This window comes from Acomys minous (assembly GCF_964271855.1).
Source record: "Acomys minous genome assembly, chromosome: 10".
Lineage (NCBI taxonomy): Eukaryota > Metazoa > Chordata > Mammalia > Rodentia > Muridae > Acomys > Acomys minous.
The window spans coordinates 32,254,037-32,276,380 of record NC_140491.1 but is presented as its reverse complement, the minus strand read 5'-3'; the positions used below and the strand labels follow the sequence as shown (position 1 = coordinate 32,276,380).

Genomic DNA, 22,344 nt, shown 5'->3' with positions numbered 1-22,344 from the left:
CGAAGGGAAGCCCATAAATAAAGCCGGGGTCTCCTTAGTGGGAACCACTTTGTCTCTGGCCAAGGGAACACTTGGGAGGACCACCGAGTGTAAGACCAAGCACGGGCCTGCCTGTCATATGGGCACTTTTGATTGTTTCTCATTTAAGAACAGTTTTCTGTCCACTCCCATCCCCCTATGGCAAAGGACAGCTCTATTCTGAAAGGAATCAACCAGAACCCGGCCTGGGGTGTGGCTCAGCAGTGGAGTGCTTGCCAAGGGTGCAGGATGCCCTGGGTTTCACCCTCACCTTGTAAGAAAAAAAAAAAAAACAATAAAAAGAACCCAGAACCTCTCATTTTAAGATAGAACCCAAGCCTGCTGGACTTAGGAGTGCCCTGAACTCTGTGCGGACGTTTTGCGTGTGGGTGTGTGTTTCCTGGGAGAGGCTTTACAGCTTTCCACGTCTTCAAAGTGGCTGGGCTCCCTAAAGTTTAGGAATGCACACTTAGTACAGCCCTGTTTGTCAGTCAAGTCTCAGATTTTGTTTAAACATTAAAATACCCATTTTAAACACAGTTACACAAGCGCACAGTTTTAAGAGTCAAAAGTTCTTCAAAGCTTGAAACAAAAACATAGCAATCAACCCTATCCTTCTCCACTCCAGCTCTGCTCCCTGGGGGCCATCGCTCTGAATGTTTTACCAGAGAAAGGGAGAGAGGGAGGAGGGAGGAAGGGAGAGAGAGGGGGGGAGGGGAGAGGGAGAGAGAGAGAGGGAGGGAGGGAGGGAGAGAGGAAAGGAGACGAGGAAAAGAGGGGAGGAGTAAAAGTGGGAGAGCTGAAGGAGGAAAGCAGGAAGTGGGAACAGGGAGAGAGAGAGAGAGAGAGAGAGAGAGAGAGAGAGAGAGAGAGAGCTCTGAGAGAGTTTGACTGTGGAAGGGGAGGATTGGGGTCACCCACTCTGCCCCCAACTTCTTTGCCCTCCATCCTAAGAACAGTCTTGTGCTACTAGTTCTATGGAGTAAGACTTGGTTCTTGTCTTGGCTCTTGGTTCAGTATGCCTGAATCGTATGGTCCTCTAAACGATGGAAGTGATAGGAGCATCTTCCCTTCTAATATCCTGCCTCAGAGCCCAGACATCACCCAAGCAATAGGATTGTATAACAGTGAGATGAGCCATGGCTTCAGGCCAGGGCTGGCTGCCAGGAGCTTTGGGGGCAGGATGGGGGTGGAGACTCTCAGCCCCACCCCCAGCCTCTGGGGAGCATGGGGGCCAGAGATTGAGCTAATGAGCTATGGCTAGTGTTGTAAGCTGTCAAGCCTCCATGCTGGAAGCTTCAGGAGGCCACAAACAATGGGCTTACTGAGCTCACCTGATGGAGATGTCTGAGGTAACAGGGAGGCAGCTGTGCCCAGGGAGCCCTCGAAAACCATGTTCTCCTTTTGGGGGAGATTTTCTAACTTTTTCTCTAGATGCTTGTATGAAATTTGAGAGGGGAAGATATGTGATTATATCTATCTATATCTATCTATCTATCTATCTATCTATCTATCTATCTATCTATCATCTATCTATCTCATACATTTGCACACTCATATACTCTCACATACACAAATGCACACACAAATGCACACACAAATGCACACACACACACACACACACACACACACACACACACACACACACACACACCCCATCCTGGCTTCAAGGATGTAGTGAGATTTTTTTTAAAAAGCTACTTCATTTTCTAATTTGCATGTCAATGTATGAATTCTTAAATTTTTATGTGTCAGCCTTAGCATTGTCACCTCTTCAGTGTAGCTCCTTCTGTGACCTTTGTGGTTGGCACAAAGGTTTCTGTGAAGTTTATGACCTGGAAGGGATCTAGTTGATGTGTATGTAGAGAGATAGGGATTCAGAACTGCTTGAAAGAGAACATAGTGTTCTGTGGGGCTGGAGAGATGGTTCAACGCTTAAGAGCACTTGCTGCTCTTGCAGAGAACCTGGGTTCAGGTCTCTGCACCCCTATGGCGGCTCACAACCATCTCTAACTATAATATTTGGGGACCCGTTCTAGACTCTGCCAGCACCAGGCATGCACATGATGCACAGAAAAACGATGCAGGCAGTTTTAATACTTTTCTGCGGCTGTGCTAAGGCCCTTAACCAGGGCCACTTATAGAAGAAAGGCTTGTCTGGGCTCAAGGTTCCAGAAGGATAAAAGACCATTATAGTTGGGAAGCATGGCAGTAAGTGGCAGGCACGGTGGCCGGGGCAGCAGGCTGAGACCTCTTCCCCTCAACTGCAAGTAAAGCGTGAACTGGAAGTGGCATGAGGCTTTAATCTTAAAGCCCGACCTAGTGACATACTTCCTTCCACAAGGCTATTCAGGTTAATGCACGCAAACAGTGTCACCAACTGGGGACCAAATGTTCAAATGCCCAAGCCTATTGCAGGGGACATTTCTCACTCAAAATATTACACAGGCAAAACTCCCATACATATAATATTAAAAAAAATAATAAAAGAATATAGACACTATCACAGTGGGATTGTGAGAAGATGATTATGTAACTGAGAGTGACCTGGGTCTGCAACGGACTTTCTTTCTTTTTTCTTGAGCTGGCTCTTGTAAAGGCCAGGTTGGCCTCCAAGTCATTATGCAGCCCACGCTGGCTTTGATTCCTGGTATTCCTGGTGTCTCTACTTCCCAAGTGGGTGGGGGGGGGTGTTGTGGGTTGCACCACCTTGCCAGACTGACTTTTCATTTATTTCTGATTCCAACTTTTTTAAATCATAGACACTTATCGTAGATCAGCCTTTGTGTGTTATCGGATAATAAAAGGATTGGTGTGTTATTCACTTATGGGTACATTATTTTTAATCCTTTTGTTGTTGTTGTTGTTTTAGGCATTACTGAAAGGAGGGGACTGGGACTTGTGCCTTCCCTCATGCTCATGATGAATCTTGTCACAAGGGCGATGGTTTCACTTGTAGATGGTGCCTCAGCTAATGGAGGGTTAGATTGAGGTAGGGAGGGGTTTCTGATGAGGTCAGTTCCCTGACAGGAAGAGACACCAGAGGGCATTTTCTGCCTCTGTCCTCGACATATGAGAAAGGTGGCATCTGCAAGGGCAGAAAAGTGGCCTTGCCTGGAGTCAGGTCTTGGACATCCCAGCTTTCAGGCGACTGAGAAATATCTTTCTGTTGCTAAGCCACCCAGGGTGTGAGATTTTGCTGTGGCAGCTGGCAGATGAGTATAGACAGGGCTCTGGAATATTGATAGTGCCCTAAAAATAGATACAGCTCTACATTCCTTTGTCTATAAAGATGGCGGAGTGAAACCAGGCCGGCTGTGTCTGATGGCTTCTTCGTCTTCCGTTTTCCCATTGATGATCCACAGCCAAGTCATATGTGGCGTGATTTTTTTTTTTGTGCCTCTAGCATCCTCATCTTTTTCAATGTTAAGGTGCAGGGTGGAGTCTCTCACCTGCTTTATAATCTGGGTGCAGACTCCAAGTTAGCATTCAGCTTCTTAGTCACTGTCATCAACTTTGCAACCAAGCCAGTAGCTTCAGCCTGTTTCTCAAGCCCAGCCCGAGAGCAGCACTTAGTAGCTTGTTCTTTTCAGTGTCCCTGCCTTGGCATGTGCTGCTTCTGCCCTTTCATCCTCTTCCACTGTTCAAGCCCCTAAGAGTCATCTTTCAGCATTGCTCTCTGCTGTCCAAGTCAGAGCTGTCTCTGAGACACCCTTTCATCTTCAACCGTGCCTCTATTGACAGCACTTACCCCGGGCCTTGACCAGTGAGTGCAGCGCTTGGGCCTGTTAGGCGGTGTTAGGTTTTGAAGTTGTGATAAAGCATCGACTCTCATGTCAAATGCCTTGACGCTAAGCCATGCAGTAGCATTTGCAAGGGTGCTCCAGAACTCTTGCTGCCTCCTTTTGGATGCATCAGGAGGCTGGGGTCCACCGAGCATCATGGAGGAGCATGTTCATTCATAGTGTTAGCGTGGAGTCGTGCCGTCTCCCTGGCCCGTTCCTGGGAAGCTCATTCCTATTAGTCTGGAATGGCAAGCTGTGCTGTGCTGTTCCTAGTTCTCATGGGTTTCCATGGCTATGTTTGTGGACCAAGTTTCTAGGGACGAAACTGTTATATCAAAGGATGCACACAGGTGCAGTGTTGATTGGCGTGGCTGGCTTCCCCTTATCAAGTTCTATCTTATTCCTAGAATGTGTGATGGCCTGCTTTCTATTCCTTGGCCAGATGTTAGATTCTTTGCCACGTCACAGGCAGGTGGAAAAATTAGACGATGCAATAATTTGCTGCGTCTCCTAGTGTTAGATGAGGAATGACTTCAGAATTTGCCTGCCTCTTGCATGCTGTTGTGAAGTGGATGCATTGCTGTGCTGGGTCAGGAACGGTTGAGTTTAGTTCCTCTCCTAGAGTTTTTATTTATTTATTTACTTATTTATTTATTTATTTATTACATGTGCATGCGCGAGTGCGTGCGTGCGTGCGTGCGTGTGTGTGTGTGCGTGCGTGCATGTAGAGATCAGAGGTCAGCCCCAGATGTTTCTCAGGAGTCATCCAATTTGTTTTCCGAGACAAGGCCTCTCATTGAACCTGGAGCTCACTGTATTGGCCAGCCTGTCTGACCTTCAAGCCCCAGGGTCCTCCCGTTTCCACCCCCAAGCACTGGGATTGTAAGAACTGGGCATCACCTGGCCCTTTAAGTGGGTGCTGGGGATGGAGCTGTGTCCTCCTCTTTGCACAGCAAGCACTGTACTGACTGAACTGTTTCCCAGCTCCTCTTCTGGAGAACATTAAAAAAACAAACAAACAAACAAAACAAAACAAACATTAGGTACAGACCTGAAAATTCACTTTTGATGACTAGAGAGTGCGGTTGCAGGGGGAGCAGTGCCTGGGACTCCCACCTCTGACAAGCCTTTCTGAAACATGGGGTTTTGCCTGCACTGGTGTCCTGTGTGCTGCTTGCCCTGCTGGCTTCATGTGGCAGCCTTTGTATGAAAGGCATGACATCAGTTTTTGCCACTAAGTATTTTTAGCAGCCAGAGCCTCCTCCGTGGGTCACTTTTGTGCTGTGGTTTCTAGCGGAGGATATTGCCAGCAACTCTCCTGTCCAAACCACATGCCCACTTCAAGATGTTCCTGATTTTGTATATTGCCAAAGGTAGGTAAAGCTAGCTATGAGGAAGCTCTGCCGTAGGTAGGGTAGGTAGGACAGGTGATGCCAGTCAAGGGACCCAGGACTGGTATTGTGAAGGCTGCTGTCCCTCCAACCGTCTCTTTCCATGCTTAAGAAAAAAAATTAAAAAAAAAAACCTAAAAGTCAAACAAGCATTTGGCTGTTTTGTTTGCTATTCTCTGCTGATTGTGTGGACAGAAAATGAAGAAGCTTTTATGTCTCTAGTTTAGACCTTGGCTGCATACTCACTCTGCGTTGTTCTCGAGGCCAGTCCTCCAATCTACCTGAGGCAGGGGACATTTATCCTGATAGCAGCTGAGGCAGTGTACCCTTGTGGTTAAAGGAAGTCCCCAGCCCCGTGGTCAGCAAGTGACAGAGTAGACCAAACACAGAAGGGTAGAAGCGCATAGGTCCTGACCCCAGATGGACGCTCTCACCCTTTCAGGTGGAGCCTGGACTGGCTGTGGGGTAGCCCGCATTTGGAGGCAGGCTGGAGGGAAACATGCGCATCACCCTGAGCAGTTGATAATTGTGCGCTGTTCACTGCCTCCTTCTGACCTTTTCTTCTAAGACGTGGACACTGAGCCATTCTATCTTGAGAGAGCGCGAAGCACCTGAACGGTCAGGGTTCAGCTGGACACTGTGTGATGCAGAGATACGACCACCCTGCAGCAGCTTATAGTGATGACTTCTGTGGGAAGGTGAGCCCCAGAAAACAGACGTGCTTGGTAAGGGAATGCAAGGAAAGATACAGCCTCGAAGGAGAAAACGTGCCAATAACATACCGAATAGAGAGTTAGTTTGTACATTATATAAAGAACTTCCAAAATTCAACAGTGAAACAAACCAAAACCACAGAGAGGTGGTTCACCAGAGAGGATGTGCAGGTAACCAATAAGCACACAGGATGCCCCATTATGGGTTGGGGTTGTGTCTCAGTGGGAGAGTCCTTCTTTAGTATGTGTGAGGTGCCGGGTTTAAAACTACAGGAAAACCAAAACAACTACAATGATACAACAGCAACAAAGCCCTCCACAGTTAGAGAGCATTAAAATGAAAAAATAGTAACAGTAAATGCTGTGGGAAGTTGTGTGAATGGCGCAGGTGGGAAAGGAAAATGGAGCAGTCCTCCAGTCTCTTAGCTCTCGAAGGCAGGGGTTGTGTGAATGGGCAATTGCCCTTGAGGGCATTTATCCCAGAGAAAAGAAGGTATGGCTGTTCAAGACCTGTTCATGTACGTACACAGTAGTTTTATTCTGGAAGCATCCAGGATGACATTTAAGGGAGACGGTGCGACAAAGCAACCACGGTTTGTGTACATGGTAGATGGGAGATGAGTTGAGCTCTCCTGTCTTCCAAGTCAGGAGGCTCTCTAAAGATGATTTAGTTCGGTGTGTGTGTGTGTGTGTGTGTGTGTGTGTGTGTGTGTGTGTGTGTGTAGATGTTGTCTGAGGAGGCAGAGCTGTCCGATCCCCTGGATCTGGAGTTAGAGATGGTTGTGAGCTTCCTGACATGGGTACTGGGAACTGAACTCAGGTCCCCTGTCAGAGTGGCATGTACCGTTCCCCTTCAAGCCATCTCTCCAGCACCGGAAGCCGCAGCATTCCTTTCTCCATTTTTACGTCTGTGTTTGACTGGACTTTGTGTTACCTTCCCGTAAATACACCTTCTTAGGGACGCATGTGGCTGCTACAGTTGACATCACTGCCTCTCCATCTCAGCAAATAACTCCCACACTCCTCTCCTCACTGCCTTGGAACGATCTGTCCAAGATACAAATGAAGGAACCTTGGAAAATGGCCTGTGCACTTTCCCAAATACAGTTGGGAACTTATAAATTGCTTTCTGTTAGGAAGCTGGAAGATGTGAAAGGTTTCTGTTTGCAGCCCTAAGGTCAGGGAAGACTCCCAGCCCCGCAGGATCGTGTGGCACATGGCAAAAGTATTAGCTCCAGTGTGAAAAGAGCTTCATGTTCTGCTTCTACTAAAGGGGTGGGTATTGGAAAACTCACTGGATTTTTGTGAGTTCGATGTTTTTATTTTTAAGGTTATTTTATTTTTAAGCGTGTGTGTGTGTGTGTGTGTGTGTGTGTGTGTGTGTGTGTGTGTGTAGGAGCATTGCATGTGAGTGCAATGCCTTCAGAGGCAAGAAGAGGGTATCAGGTCCTCCTGGAGTTGGACTTCCAACCAGTTGTGTGGCATTGGATGTGGGTTCTGGGCATTGAACCTGGGAGGGTCTTCTACAAAAGCAGGAAGTGCTCTTAACTGTGAGCCATTTCTTCACCCCTTCTTTTCTTTTTTTCTCTTCTCTTCTTTCCTTCCTTCCTTTCTTCCTTCCTTCCTTTCCTCCTCCTCCCCTCCTCTTCCTCCTCCTTCTTCCATAAAACTGGAGCTAATGAAGCAGTGTGTCCTGGGAGGCCATAGGGAGAGCAGGTGAGCTACACTGTGGCACCGTAGCTATGCAGCCTGTAAGGCATTGCATCTATGGGGAATACAGCTGTGTAAACAACTTTTCTGGAACTTCAAGGAAGCACATCTGTAATTCTGCCCGAAGACCTGAAAGATACAACGTGGTCATAGCTGTGACCCCTGGGTAAGATCCAGCCTGAGATACCCCACTTAGTTTTTCATGGCAGGCTGCACTAACCTGGGGCGCCTGCCCAACTGTGGGAAGGAGGCACAGGCTCCTGCCTGCATGTGGTGGGGTGCCTCCAATGGGAAGGGACAAGAGTGCACATCATGCCCTGCAGAAAAAAGCCTTCGGATCTTCCTGCTCTCCAGATAGTCCACACTCCTAGGAGGGAGGGCAGGAGTGAGGAGTCAATTTCTGGTAACCTGCCAAATCTTTCCTCAGCCGGTCTGTTCACAGAGTGACCCGCATGACAAGTAGAAGACTATGAGACAGATGGACCGTGTCAGTTTAGTGCTTTATGGCTTCTGTGGCCTCAGAGCAGTCAGTGACAGGGCTGCCAGCTTGCTAGCTTTCCGGGGAATGCTGGGTCAGCTAAGAGGCTGACAGAGAAAGAAGCACAGGTCATTTCTCCTCACTATGCTGAGAGTGACTGCTGGCAGCAGGGGGTTGGGTGGGGTGGCATCCAGGGGGACACCAGAGCCCTCTCTTCTTATATTTAATACACATCTTGGCCAATTCAGGCCTCATCCATTACAGTCCCTGACAGCAAAGGGCTTCTAGAAAGATCAGTGATGCAGGAGAAATTGCAAGGTTTGCAAGAAATGAAAGCTTGAGTCACTATTTGTGTAATGCGTGTAGGTGTGAAACACCTTAAATGTTCCCTCAGCTGGCGTGTGTGTGTGTGTGTGTGTGTGTGTGTGTGTGTGTGTGTGTGTGTGTGTTTCCTCTTCCCTTTCCATCTTTTAAGAATGGAGAATGGGGCCCTTACTATTAGTTTACTGGTATTCTTTCAATAGCTTCTCCATCCTGAGGTGGATTCTACAGCTGCTGTACCCTCAGTGTTCCTCAGCTGTGCCCTCTCTTTTAGTCTCAAGGGCTCACACCTGAGCCAGTGGTGACACCAAGGGAGAAGAACTAGCTAGCAGAGCTGGCCTCTTGTGCCGCTGTGTCCTCCATCTCCACCCCTTCTAAAATGGAGTATCTGAACCGTTGGTGTGCTTTGAGGTGTGTGTGGGTAGGCAGTGTACTTTCACTATGGTTCAGACATGAATTTCCTCTCAGAATTCCCCGGGCTCAGGCTTCAAGTCCACAGGCTTCTGGCAGGGAGCAACAGAGGAAGTGTTTTGTGTAGAAGCCTACACCCAAATCTCTCTTCACCTGCGAGTTTATTTGGTTTGGACTAGAATAAATCAGAGATCCCTGTTTCTTTATCCTAAAGCAGAGAGCAAACGTTCTTCTGTACTGTAGTCCTGGGGTGGAGGCTGCCTTGTCTGAGCCCGTTTTCTAGTGCTTAGAATCCTCATGAGTATGTTGAGCTGAGCCAAGTGTGTGAGTGAGGGTGCTGAGGGCTTGCAAGCCTGGCTGCATCTGGGGGTTCTGAGGAACGCATCCAAAGCCCACTTCCTCCAACTAGGCCACACCCCCTAATATCTATCAAGTAAAGCCACTCCCTAATGACCAAGCATTCAGATCTATGAGCCCATGGGGGTCGCTCTTATTCAAACCACCATAGCCATGATTCCTGGAACCAAGGGAGTCAACTGACTGTGGCATCCTCAGCTACCTTGCGTATATGCGTCTCTGCACCCCGCAGACTGTGTTCTTTAGGTGCTGACCTGCACCAGTGCCTCTCAGGCAACTCCACCCTTGCAGTCTGTTAACTCTCTCATCAGCCTCTTTCTCTTTCTATTCCTCCTTAGCCTCCTGTTCTTGAACAGGGACTATTGTTCTTGTCACTGCTGAGTCCCCTGCACCTACCAATGGCCAGCATATGTTAGATGCTCGCTACACGTCTAGAGGGATATAGGAAAAGCCTCCAGTTGTGCTGTGAAATCTACAGTGACAGAATGTTACGGGATTTGGGAAGCATAGGCCTTTCCACAGGTGCCGTGTGACCTGCTCAATGCCTGTGGTGTGGGTGGGAAGGCCTGAGCCTGGCCTCTCCCTCCTTCATTAGAAGTAGTAAAGCATTGTGACACAGGCTCCAAGTCAGAGGCTGCTGCCTCACTTTTGGGTTTGGCTCTGTCTGGAAGCCAGGCTGTTCCTTTTATTACGTGGGCACGTATGCTCAGCAGGGAAGGGAGAGGCTGTGCATGTGATATTCAAGTCTCCTACGTGACAGTCAAGGCTCCTTTTGTTCTTTATTTTTTTTAAAGGTTTACTTCTATTTATATTTTGTGTATGAGTTTTTGCCTGCACGTATGTACACAACATGTGTCTGGTGCCTATGAAGGCTAGAGGAACTCTCTGGAACTGGAGTTATAGATGGTTGTGAGCCACCATGTAGGTGCTTAGAACCAACCAAAGTCCTCTGTATTAACAGCAAGTATGGGCTGGGTGTGGTGGCTCACACCTTTAATCCCATCACTCTGAGGCAGAGGCAGGCAGATCTTTGTGAGTTCGAGGTCAGCCTGGTCTACAAAGCAAGTCCAGGAGATCCAGTGCTACACAGAGAAACCCTGTAGTGAAATCAAATCAAAACAGAACAAGCAAAAAGAACAGCAAGTACTCTTAACTGCTGAGCCATCTTTCTAGCCCTCCCCCTACTCCTTTAAAAGATTTACTTATATTTCATGCGTATGAGTCTTTGCCTGCATGTATGTGCACTCACCATGTGTGTACCTGTTGCCTATGTATCCTGGCTAGTTGACCACAAGCTCAAGTCATTTGGGGAGAGAGCCTCCCTGTTGGAACAGTAGCTCTATAAGGTTTGTCTACACACAAGTCTGCAGTACATTTTCTTGATTGATGATTGATGTGGGTAGCCCCTGCTCACTGGGGGCAGTGCTATCTATCCCTGGCCTGGTAGGCTTGGGTGATGTAAGAAGGAAGGCTAAGCAAAGCCAACAAGCAGCACTCCTCCATGGCCTCTCTATCAGCTTCTGCCTCTAGGTTTCTGCCCTGACTTCCCCTGGATAACGGACCATAAGCTGTAAGATGAAATAAACCCTTCCACCACCAGCCCCCCACCCCCCAAGTTGATTTTGGCTATGGTGTTTTGTAATAGCAACAGAAATCCTAACTGAGACATAAACTGGTACCAGGAGTGGGGTATTGATGTGACAGACCTGATCATGTTTTGGGAGGATTGTGGAAGAGCTTGGGAATGTTCCAGAGCTAGAAAAGACACCAAACGTTAAGCTCAACAAGCTGTTGTGGGGGTGGGAAGATAAGAATGCTGGGAACCGCACAGACAATGGAGGCCTACCTACCTTGTGACGTTTCAGAGGGAAGCAAAGATGCTTTCACAAATTTCATGTAATAATTTGAATTAAGCAGCACTAAAGTGAAAACTCTGCTGGTCAGCCAGGGCTGAAGAACAGCTGTGGTCAAGAAGAAAGCGGCATCACCAAGGGAAAATCTTCTTTGGAGTGCTCCCTTAGAGTCAGCACACAGGAGCTGTGGCCCACTGGTTGTACCTCATGCTGGCAGCCAAGCCTGGCTGTGGAAAAGTCACCCCGATGGTTCTGGTCTTCAAGGCATGAAGAGGTTATGGGGAGCTGAGGCTTGGCGCTGTGGTAGGCTGCAGTCCATAAAGAGAGGCCAGGAGAGGCCGCTGGTGAAAGCACAAGCCAGCGAGCAGCACTGCTCTTGACCTCTGCTCTAGCTCTTGCCTCTAGGTTCTTGCCCTGACTTCCTGCTCTGACTTCCCTTTATGTTGGACTGTGATCAGGACATGTAAATGGAAATAATCCCTTTCTTTCCCAAGTTGCTTTTGGTCATTGTCACTCTGTTTTATCACAGCAGTAGAAATCCTAACTAAGACACTACGGAAGCCCGAGGAGGGTATCCGGTCTCCTGGAACTGGACTTACAGGTGGCTGTGAGTCCCCGATGTGGGTGCTGGGAACTGAACCTGGGTCCTCGGAAAGAGCAGCAAGTGTTCTTTAGCATTGAGCCATTTTTTTTTCCCAGCCCTTTCTCTCTTTTTGACCTGAGACTGCTGTCTGTCTCCCTCAGGAAAGGACAAAGGAAGGGCTAACCTGAGCTTTGCATTTTCTGCATTTTCTTCCTGGACTTGGCAGCCCACCTTAGGGCAAGGTCATCTTCAGCGAGCCAGAGGCAGGTGGTTGGCGGTCTGTTGAGCTGTTGTGGTATGCGCTTGAACTAAGGCACCTGGGGTCAGTTAAGAGCGGGTTTGGCGGGTACGGTTGAACAGCGTGTGATCTGGAAAAGAGGGACACACTGTTGCAGCTTACACCCAGTGCATCTGAAGTGAGGTCACTGAGTCTTTTCCTGGTAGATTTTTTTGAGGATGCCAGCCCTCTATTTCTCTGGGTTGCGCTAAGGAAATCGAACGCCACCTTGTGACGTTGGGATGCTCTTTGACCTTTGCTGGGAGCATGTGCACAGGCTAGCTGGAATCTTCCATGGCGTAAAGCCTCTTCTTGCTTCACAGTGCGACAAGTTTGGGTGACACTGGACACTGTGGGAAATACAACAATAACAACTTTAAGATACTTGTGAAAATTAATCAGCTTTTAATACACCATTCTGCAGAAAGAAATGCCAGCTGAGAGAAAAGGGCAAAAAATGGCCAGTGTGCTGATAAGGCGGAAGTACTGACTCTTCCCCCACAGGCAGGACTTGCTCCATCCCCAAATTCCACATCCTGTTGGCTTAGGATGCAGCCTGGTCTTATGAATAACGCAGGGCACAGGATTTCTCTCTTCTCCGAATCTGGGCTCAGCCAGTTGGCAGATGACCTGTAACTTTCCCATCTCACAGACCTGAGACATGCCCCTCTCACCAGCCAGGCTGGGAGGGAGCCAGCTCCTCCTGCTTGTCTGTGTTGGGGAGCTCTAAGCACACCCCACATTGAAAATGCACTGTATCTGTCTATTTCTTACCACATCAAAACCAGCAGAAAAAGATTCCTCTTTTACTGACAGCTCCTTTCTGAGTGCTGCTCGGAGGGTGAGGCAGTGGCTCGGAAGTGGGTGTTGGAGTCACTCAGGCCTCTCACGGACCCCCATGCCTGGCTACGTGCACGGTCGCATGCTGCTTTCCTTCGCCTGGGAGAATACCCTCATCTCATCTCACCCCGGTTGCTATTAATGGCAGTGGTGATTTCTTACAGGCTTTTAAAACCCAAGATTTTTATCTTCTGCCCTGAGGAAGTCCGTGAGAAGGGCAGCACAGGCCTCCTTCACCTCCTTTCTGCATGCTTTTCCCATGGCTCACAGCAGCTGCCAGAAGCTGTCCTGAGGGAGCTTGGAATAGGGCTTAACTTTGGCCTGAAGTCCTAGAGCCCCAGCTTTTGAGAGCCAAGTGTGGTATTGCTGTAAGCCGGTGGCTCTCAACCTTCCTAACGCTGCGACCATTAATATTGTTCTCCGTCTTGTGGTGACTCCCAACCAGAAAACTATTCTCATTGCTAGTTCATAACTGTAATTTTGCTACTGTTATGAACCGTAATATGAATATCTGATATGTAGGACATGTGATATGCAACCCTTGTGAATGGGTTGTTCAAGCTCCAAAAGGCTCTCGACCCACAGGTTGAGAACTGCTGCTGTAAGCAGTGATCCTGTGCGGTTGGGATTGTAGCTGAGGGATCCAACCCTCCTCAGCCCTCCCAGAGTGTGTGAGCCTCATAGAGGCAGGCTCTGTGCCATTTGCACTTGCTGTAGTGCCTGGCTTGGTCCCTCCAAGGTGAACGAGTCATCAGTGTGTGCTGTCTTAGGATCCAGCTGTTGCACTCACTCTAGAAAAAACAAAGACCACAACTGAGTTAAAGGAATTTTTACATGGGACTTGTTTTTGGGGGGCGTGGGCTCGGGGGCGGGGAGCCAACCTCTTTCAATAAGTTGACCTGTTTGTCCCTTGCAATTCAATTTCAGCCCAACAGAGCGGCTGTGTGCCCAGAGGGCTTTGGGACGTGAGCCTGTGACAGATGAACCTAATTTGTTGTTGTGTTGTGCGTGTGCTTCCCTTCTGTAGTTTTATTAGACCTTCTTTCCAAGTGGAGTAGACGGTTCTATAAAAGTCACACTGTCTTTTTGAAAAGTGTGACATGAATTTTATGGGATGATCTCTCAAAAGATGACCTGCCAGCAGCTGACCATGGTGTGTGCTCCAGGCTCCCGGCCTTGGATTCCTCCTGCCTTGGCAGTACATGGGATAGAAGGCTCTTAGGGCCGTGAATGAAGTGGTTCTGTTCTGTGGGCTGTGGTTCTAGGGCATTATTCTGAGTCTAGGTTTGCCGTTTCTTCCAACATTTAGGAGCAACACTGGCGTGCGGTGAGGGCGTGGAGGAAGGAGGTGGCTCTCCCTCTGCCGGGAAGCCGCTGGGTCTCCCGGGTCCTGTCTTTGTTGTGCTTTCTTAGGAGAGGTGTTCCAAGGGTCAAAAAGATAATGTCTGTGGCAGTGCTTTGTACTTTTCATTCTGGAAAATTCCAAACCTGCTTGTGCCTTTTGAAGCCTTTTTTAGGTGCAGCCAAGCCCCACACAGTGATGTTTGAAGTGGTTTAATGTCATTCTGTGCCGTGAGAACTTTTTCCTGCTGTGATTAGTTTTGCTGTCCAGGTAAAGGAGCCAGAGGACTGGGAGAGTTAAGCACCTTGCCCAAGGCCACAGAAAACAATTATGTATTCATTTATTTGACATTTTTGAGACAAGGTTTGGCCTCCAACTTGCTATGAAGCTAAGGCTGGTCTTGAACTCCTGATCTTCCTGCCTAACCATCTACCTCCCAAGCTCTGGGATTGCAGGCAGGTGCCACCACACCTGCCCTTCCATTTTATTTGTAATGGACCCATGGCAATTATAGGTGCAAGTGTAACAAAGTGACACTGCAGCACGTGTGTATAATAATCAGATCTGTGTGGCCAGCTAGTCTGTCACCAGGGACATACCATTTCTTTGTGTTGGGAACATTCAAATGCTAGGTTGATTGTTACAAATGCTGGAGTCCCAGAGCCTGCAAAGGGAAGTTCTGGGGTTCAGACCCATGTTTCTGGCCTCAGCTGCCTCAACCACTGAAACAGCCTCCTCCTCACCTACCCTCTTGGATGCTCTGAGCCACGGCAGGCCCTGGAGCCCCGGGACCCATTGGCTTCACCCACTCTCCAGTCTCCTGTGTCTCCAAGCTCTGACCTGGTAATTGGCACATAGTCAGCACCAATGAAAGGTTATGGGAGCGACTTCTCTTATTGACAACTCTTGTCCCTGAGCAGAATTCATACCTGTCCGTTTCTTCACTTGACCCTTGCAGCCATGAGACAGGCAGTGTTCCCCTCCCTCTCACGGAGAAGAAGATTATCTCTGAGCATGGATTCATGGCTGAAACTCTTGGGGCTTCCAGACTCCAGCGGCACCCACCTTTCCCCTGAACTTTAAGGCTTTCCTGTTTTCTCACTCAGGTCATCAGGAAGAAGTGCAGGTGAAAGGGGTTTGCGCCTTAGATGTAGTGAGGTGGGGAAGGAAGAAGAATCGTGCTGACAACGGGACTTGTTGTCGTGCCCACCCTAGGTCCCACCAGTGGAGGTCCCATCACTGAAGGTTCCTCCCCATGGCACCCTAGACTTTTTCCTCTGTGACAGTTCACTGGTCACCTCTGACTTTGTACCTCTTGTCTTCTGTCCCCCGCGACTCTTTGGCTTCTTTTCTGGAGTTCTTCTTTTGCCTTTTTCCTATCTGCATTTCTCTGATGTCTTTTTTTTTTTTAAATGTAAGGAGTTTAATCTTTTTCCTATACAAAAAGAAAAAAAAATCTAAGAATTGGCTTACCATTTCTGAGTTATTAAGGAAGATCATACATACGCAGGAAGGCTAAGAATAGATGAGGTAAGGAAGACAGGGCCCCTATGCACAAGCTGACATGATGCCAGGGGTCAAGCAGTATAGAGGCCTCACAGCAGCGGACCCCCCTCCAGGCCAGGCCTATGTGTGAGGTGCGCTGCTGGCTGTATCTGGAAACCTGGTCTGGGGATGGTGCCTGATCTGCCTGGAGGGAGGGGTTCCCAGGGCCTCTGCTGGCTGTGTAGACATGTAGTTTTTGCCCATACTTGCCTTCCTTTGGGAGTCTGAGGTTTTGGTGCATGTTGTGCAGAGGGCACCAGTGTGAACTGCACCCCATGATAACCCTGAGCTCTGAGTCACTGTGGGACCTGCTGAAATATCTTATGTGTGCTATCATAGCTCTTTGCTGGAGGGTCTTAAGTGTGTCTTGTATGATTCCCTTGGGAGAAGGTTCTAGAAGCTCACTCCTGGTTTCCTGAGCATATCCTGTTCCTACCCTCTGCTGATTTTGCATTGAGTCTCTTCATTGTAAAGAATTATAGCCTGGGTGATCTGAGCGTCTGTGTTCACTAGAGGTATATCTGTGGATCACTGTCCTGGGTGGCCTTAGGGACCCTGACAAAGACATTTCTCCCTCTGTGTACACCTGCTAACACATTTGCTCCTCACTGGGATGTTATGCTGTCTCCTCAGGATGTATTTACATTTTTTAAAAACTGAAATATACAAAGAGCCATCGAATCTTCCATAGTTACAGCTATGGCTCAGGAAATGGTAGTTGGGAGACAGAGATGCTTGAAGACTGTCAGGGCTGTTTCAAGGAGAGAAGCTACCGTAAGCGGAGTCTTTGGAGGCAGGGGATGAAGGGATCATCTCCAGGATGTGAAGGCAGGAGGAAGCAGCTGGGGCCAAGGTATCTGTGGTCCATGCCATGGGCCTGCCAGAGCCTGAGTGTGCATCTGTGTCTAGGAAACTGTTCTCAACAGTGTTCCCTGTGGACCAGCGTGGCTCAGCCTTGACCCCAGAGAACTGGTGGCTTTGGGAGAGTGTCACCATGCAGTGCTCAGCATGGCTCTTTGGGGCAGCCCGTCCTTCCTTGTGGAAGAGTCTGGATGGCACAGCCTTGCCAGCCACCAACAATAATTACTTCTGGAAACTGTAGGGAAATAGGACTGAGCATCTGCAGCCACGTGAGTGATGGTGGGAAGGGGTCCTGGCATGGAGCCTCATCTTTCTGCATTGTTCCAGGGCTGTAGGAAGTGTCCGGAGGATTGTGGAAGTCAGCAAGCAGAGAACAGGTCATGTTTGGATCTTCTTAACTTAGGTGTGTGTTGTTATCTCTAAATGCATAGAAAGGCTGCTGAGGAAAACCCAGCATGCTGTTCACATCGGCTGCCTCTGAGGAGTGGATAGAGTATAGGGAATGGCAGTTTCACTGTATGCTTTCACATTTTTATTATTGCTATGGTATTTCATATTCATTACTTTTAAATTTTATTTTTTTATTTGTGCCTTATTTTATGCATATGGGTGTGTTGGAGGAGAAAGTTTATTTTAGAGAAAAGGGAGAGTGGAATCAGAGGTAGAGCTACCTGGGATGGTCCAGAGTGAACATGGCCAGACTGAGCTGGGCCATGTGAGGAGATGGGGGAGGGGAGAAGAGAGGGGACCTGTTGACCAAGAAGGCTGACCTGGGCTGAGAGGCTGGCCAAGAGACCGGCAGGGTTAAAGGTGAGACAAAGGGCCAGGTAACCAAAATGGCTGGATTATATAGGGAAGGGAAGGGCAGCTGGAGGAAGGGCTAGAAAGTTCAGGGTAGGGGGCATATGCTAGCTATACCATGTAGCACATAGAGACTGAAGGATGCTGGGAGAACCTGGTGCCCAGCACCCACTTTGATATGTTAAACCTCAGCAGTTTGTCTCAGGTTTGAATTCTAACAATGGGAGTTTTTCCTGTGGGTATGTTGGTGTGTGCCTGGTGCCCTTATGGGCCAAAAGAAGATGTTGGATCCCCAGGAAATGGAGTTAAAGGGAATCTTGAACCATCATGTGGATGCTGGGAATTGAACCTTGGTCCTCTCGTAGAGAAATCATGTCTCTTATCATTGAGCCATCGCTCTAGCCCCTGGTGTTAGTTACTTTTCTATTTGGTTAACATCTGTAAGTAAAGGAATATTTGCATTTGAATGTTTTCCAGAAGTTCCTAACAGGTGTTCGTAGACGACTTCCTTTCTCTATGGGCCTCAGTTTTCTCATCCGTATATGGGGAGTGAAATGCAGCACGGTCACAGATCGCGGTGAGAATGAAGGAGGATGCGGTGCTGAGCCTGGCACCCCGAGGGCCAGCAGACACGATTATTTCAGTGTCATCAGCGGGACAGAGCGCTGGCTGGTCTCTGCAACTTCAAGACCCTGCTTCATGTAGTAGTGTGTCTGCAACGGCTAATCCTGGTGGTCATTTCTACACATTTGGGATGAGGGACCCTGTGGCCATTGTCTGTGAGGCATTTTCTGAATTGCTAATTGCTGTGGGAGGGTCCAGCCCACTGTGAGTGGTGCCCCGCTGGAGCTGGTGGGCCTGGGGTGTGTAAGAAAACAGGCTGAGTGAGCGCCAGGGCAAGTCAGTAAGCTGTGTTCCTCTGTGGTCTCTGCTCCAGTTTCTCTCTTGAGCTCCTGCTCTGGCCTCCCCCATGATGGCTTATGATCTGTGAGCTGAAGTGGACTCTTCCTCACCTAGTTTCATTTGGTCATGGTGTTTATCACAGCAACAAAAAGCAACTGGACAGTGTCCCTAGGCTTGCTTTTGGAAGGGACCTGAATCCCCCTACAGTGTGATGGGGTAGGTGTTTGGGGGGATTTGCCTTTGCTGTAGATTTGAGCCTCTTTTGGGCCTGACATCTTGGGCAGTGTATCAAATTCTCTGTTCCTTGTGTCCCCTGTCTGTAAGATGAGCTCGGTAGCACACTTACGATGCTGTGGCGGATTCTAGGATGCGAGACAACATAAGATCTTACTGGATGTGACAGGGCAGACCAAGCCAGACAGAGCCAGCAAGTGTCTATCTGCCAAACAAAGGGCCCGTCTGTCTTTGTGGGGAGCAAGTTGCTTCTGTCTCTTTGGCTGTCATAGGAATGAATGCAAGGCGGCTTTGTGGCATCCACTGCAGGCCTTGGCTCCCCTCTCCGGGATTTGGCAGTTGTCACGTACTGCCATCACAGCAGAGCCAAGTGTAGGCACAGCTTGCCTTGATTTACATTTTTGGGTGTTGGTGCTATTTATAAACAATTAAGAAAAGATGCGGAAGCGTGTTTATGGCAAGCTGGCAAAGTCAGCCAAACACGGAGAAATCTGTTAGTGCAGTCTGCTCGTGTGCAAGTACAAAGCACTTAAATAAACATGCACACTTGCCTGCATTTAAAGTTTCCTCCTTAAAAAAAAAAATGACATTCTGTCATTGGCCAGATGGTTTTCAGAGCCTTATCCAAAAAGGGCAGGAGCATGCCTATCAGACATTGGAAACCTGAGCTGTCTTAAAACAGTAACTGTGATCTCTCCCCAACCCTTCTGGCCACTTATGGGGGAGCACAAGATGGAGGGGAGAAAGGTGTCACCTTACAAAGACTTCAGGGAGTGATCTTCCCAATGTCTTTTCTCTGGACGTGCAGCAATGAGGGGGGCACTGTGCTGTGGGCCCCAGATGCAGAAAGGAAACCCACCAGCTAGAAATGAGCACGTGTCTTGGGTCTCAAGAAGGAAGTTATTTTCAGGGCCCTTCAGTCCCAATGTTCTTGTTCATTTTATCAAGAGATAAAACACAGAAGGAGTTTTGGAAATGACAATTTTAGAAAACAGGAAATTAATCAATAGAGAGTATCAGTGTGGCTGTTTATTCTCGGTCTAGCATGGAGGTGCGTTAGGCTTCCATCTTGGGCTCAACTTGAATGTATTCGCCACCACTGTATGGGCAACAGTTACTGGTGGCCTTAGAAAGGCGGATGCAGCCCTTGTTCTATCTCATGACAGGGTGCACCAATTTTAAATTTGCATGAGGGGGAAGCAGATGGTGTGGTGAGTAAGCAGTCAGATGTCGGACCATTGATAGCTCTTTGCTTCCATGCATCGCCCTGGGAATTGGGACCAAGAGCCCGCTGAGAACTGATTATCATCTGTCCCCAACCAGCTGGCTTGTCTTTCATGCCTGGCTCAGAAAGATTGGCCTTTTTACAGTCGGCAAAGATGTGTTGTTGATTATCTTGGAATCATGAGAATTTTGCTTATTCTACCGCACACTTTAGAATTAAGGCTGGTGGGTTTGTTTGTTTGTTTGTTTTGTTTTGTTGTTGTTGTTTTTTGTTTTTTGTTTTTTGTTTTTTCGAGACAGGGTCTCTCTGTGTTAGGCTTGGCTGTCCTGGACCTGGGCTTTCTTTTTATGTATATAAGTAAGTTGAGATATTATTTATGATCAGCCGAGTAGTTTGTTAGTTAAAAAATTTTGTGTTTGTGCACACGTGCGTATGTGCTCGCAGGTGCCTATGGAAGCCAGGAGGAGTACTAGATCCCCTGTATCTGCAGTTACAGGTACTTATGGGCCAGCTGATATGGGTGCTGGGAACTAAACTTGGGTCCCTCTGCAAGAGAAGCAGGTGCTCTTAACCACGGGGTTATGCCTCCATGCCCAGCCAAGTGGTTTTTGACTAGGACGAAAAGGTGGCTTCTGTTGCAGCATCTCCAGGATGCTCGGGCAAGAGAGGCAGGAGAAAGATGGTGCCTGCACGATTCTGAGCTCTATGGACATTAGTGTCTGTTTATGTTGAGAATTCAAAATGTGCATCTTTATAGGTGCAGCCTCTCTTGACTGAAAGTGCTTAGGGCCACAGTGCCTCAGATTGTAGTAGTTTGGTTTTGGATTTTGAAATATTTGCCTTGACTTCACTGGCCAATCTCCACAGTGGAGTTGCCCAAAGTTGGAACATTTAGGGCCTGGGAACATTTCCGATCTCAGAGTCCCAGCCTCCGTTGCCCCAGTTGTATCTAGGAAAATGACAGAACTTGGAGGAACATTCTTGCTCATCCAGTCCAGCCACCCAGGGGCTCATGGGGAGGCCACGCTTGAGACGCTGCCTGCCTGGAATGACTCAGCTCTCCCTGTGCCCAGAGTCTGTCCTGGCTGGCATGGTCTTCTCACCTCTTTCCCACCTCTGTCACACACCGGCGGCATCCTGGCACATGGCTCCAGAAAGGAGCTTTTCTGCAGCCCTGAGACTGCGGGTGACACAGAGAGGCACCGCCTGTGGGTGAACAAAGGAGAGCTGGAAGTCATGGTTCCAGTGGTGACCAGGTCTGAGTGTTCTGGTGGAGAGTACAGGTGCTGGTACCCACGAGTTGATACCAACAGGCATTTAGAGAATGTGGCGTGGTGGAAGGCCTCCTAGCTTTATTATTAAGTTTTACTTTACACCCCACTGGGCTCACTCTGCACGGGCATCCTTACTGGTCAGTCAGAGTACCTTGTGAGCTGGCTTCCAGCATGCTTCCTCAGCAGTGGGAGGCAAACTGCATTCCTCTCAGAAACTATTCCTGGTTTAAAGAGAATACTTTCACTATCAAGGGGGAGGGCATTGCTAAGGTCCGGGATGGAGTCCCAGCTAGGGAGCTGACTGCCGCAAGGCTTAATAACCAGGCAGAGCTGTCCATGGATGAAAGCATTAGGGAGCAGAGACTCGAACTCCTCACAGTGCTGCTCTTGGCTTTTGATCCAAGCTGCCCCATAGTCCTTCTCTCTGCCTGGGACTCCTGCTTCTCCTGGCTTGCTGTACCACAGGCCCCCTCAGCCGTTCCTTTGCTTCAGCGACTCCTTGCACCAATGCCAGGCTACGGCAGCTGGAAGGGAAACCACAGCTCCCCTGTTCCCCAGATTTTCAGTTGTTCTCAGAGGCTGGGCTCTGGCCCTTGTTGGTTGAAGGTCTTGTTTCAGAAGCCATTTGTGTGGGATATGTACACTTGGTGCTTTTTAGGCTGGCACGGTTAGGGTCAAGTATAGGGGCCAGTGGCAGTTGGCGACAGCTGTCTTCTCCATGTGGAGACTGCCTCTGTGTTGCAGTCCTCACCACCCCCTCTCCAGCCTGGTCGTTTCCTCGCATCTGCACATTCCATCTTTATTTGGTGTCCTTGACCATTTTAACATTCAGCCTCAGGCTCCGAAAAAGAATGGCCATTTTGGGCAGAAAAGACTATTTGCCAACAAACACTTTCTATGGTGGGCAAGATGGGTGCATTCTGGGCGTGTGACTGACTTATCTCACGCCTCTGTGGGACTTCAGGTTTTTGTGGCTTAGTGATAATGGGTGTCGCTGAGAATGTTATTCTCGTAGGATTTTTTTTTTCCAGTGTCACTTTGTTAGAGACAGCCAAGCTTCCAGCCGAATAGGTCTGTGGGGCTCTGGCTACTGGCTGGTCTAAGGGAGGCATGTGAGCGTGAAGACCATTCCAACCTTTGGAAGTGAAAACACATCTGGGCTTTTTGCCGTGCTAGGAGGCAATCACGGGGGTAATGATGAATTTTTGAGCTCGGCTCCCCCAAGCACACATCTTTTGCTTTCCCTGAAGAGCCCAGCCTCTCAGTTGGCCACTACCAATCCGCTAATGTTTCAGGCTATTTGAAATCTACCCACCTTGCTTCAAGGCTGTCTCACCCACCCACCACCCCAGCTACCTGCTCCTTAGCCCACCTTCTGCTGCCTGTTCTTGGATCCTATGAGGTTCCAGATGGGTGAAATTC

At 48.7% G+C, this 22,344-nt stretch overlaps 1 protein-coding gene across 2 annotated transcripts in view; it reads left to right on the top strand.

Moving 5' to 3' along the window:
- Positions 1-22,344, top strand: part of AFAP1 (actin filament associated protein 1) — a 115,400-nt gene that overhangs the window by 6,868 nt on the left and 86,188 nt on the right. Inside the window, exon 2 of one of the 2 annotated variants that reach the window (XM_084797468.1) lies at positions 5,763-5,892. The exons of the other annotated variant lie outside the window; for it this stretch is intronic. The gene's annotated coding sequence lies outside the window, so the exon portion shown is untranslated. The remainder of the gene's footprint in view (positions 1-5,762; positions 5,893-22,344) is intronic. 2 annotated transcript variants of the gene reach the window in all.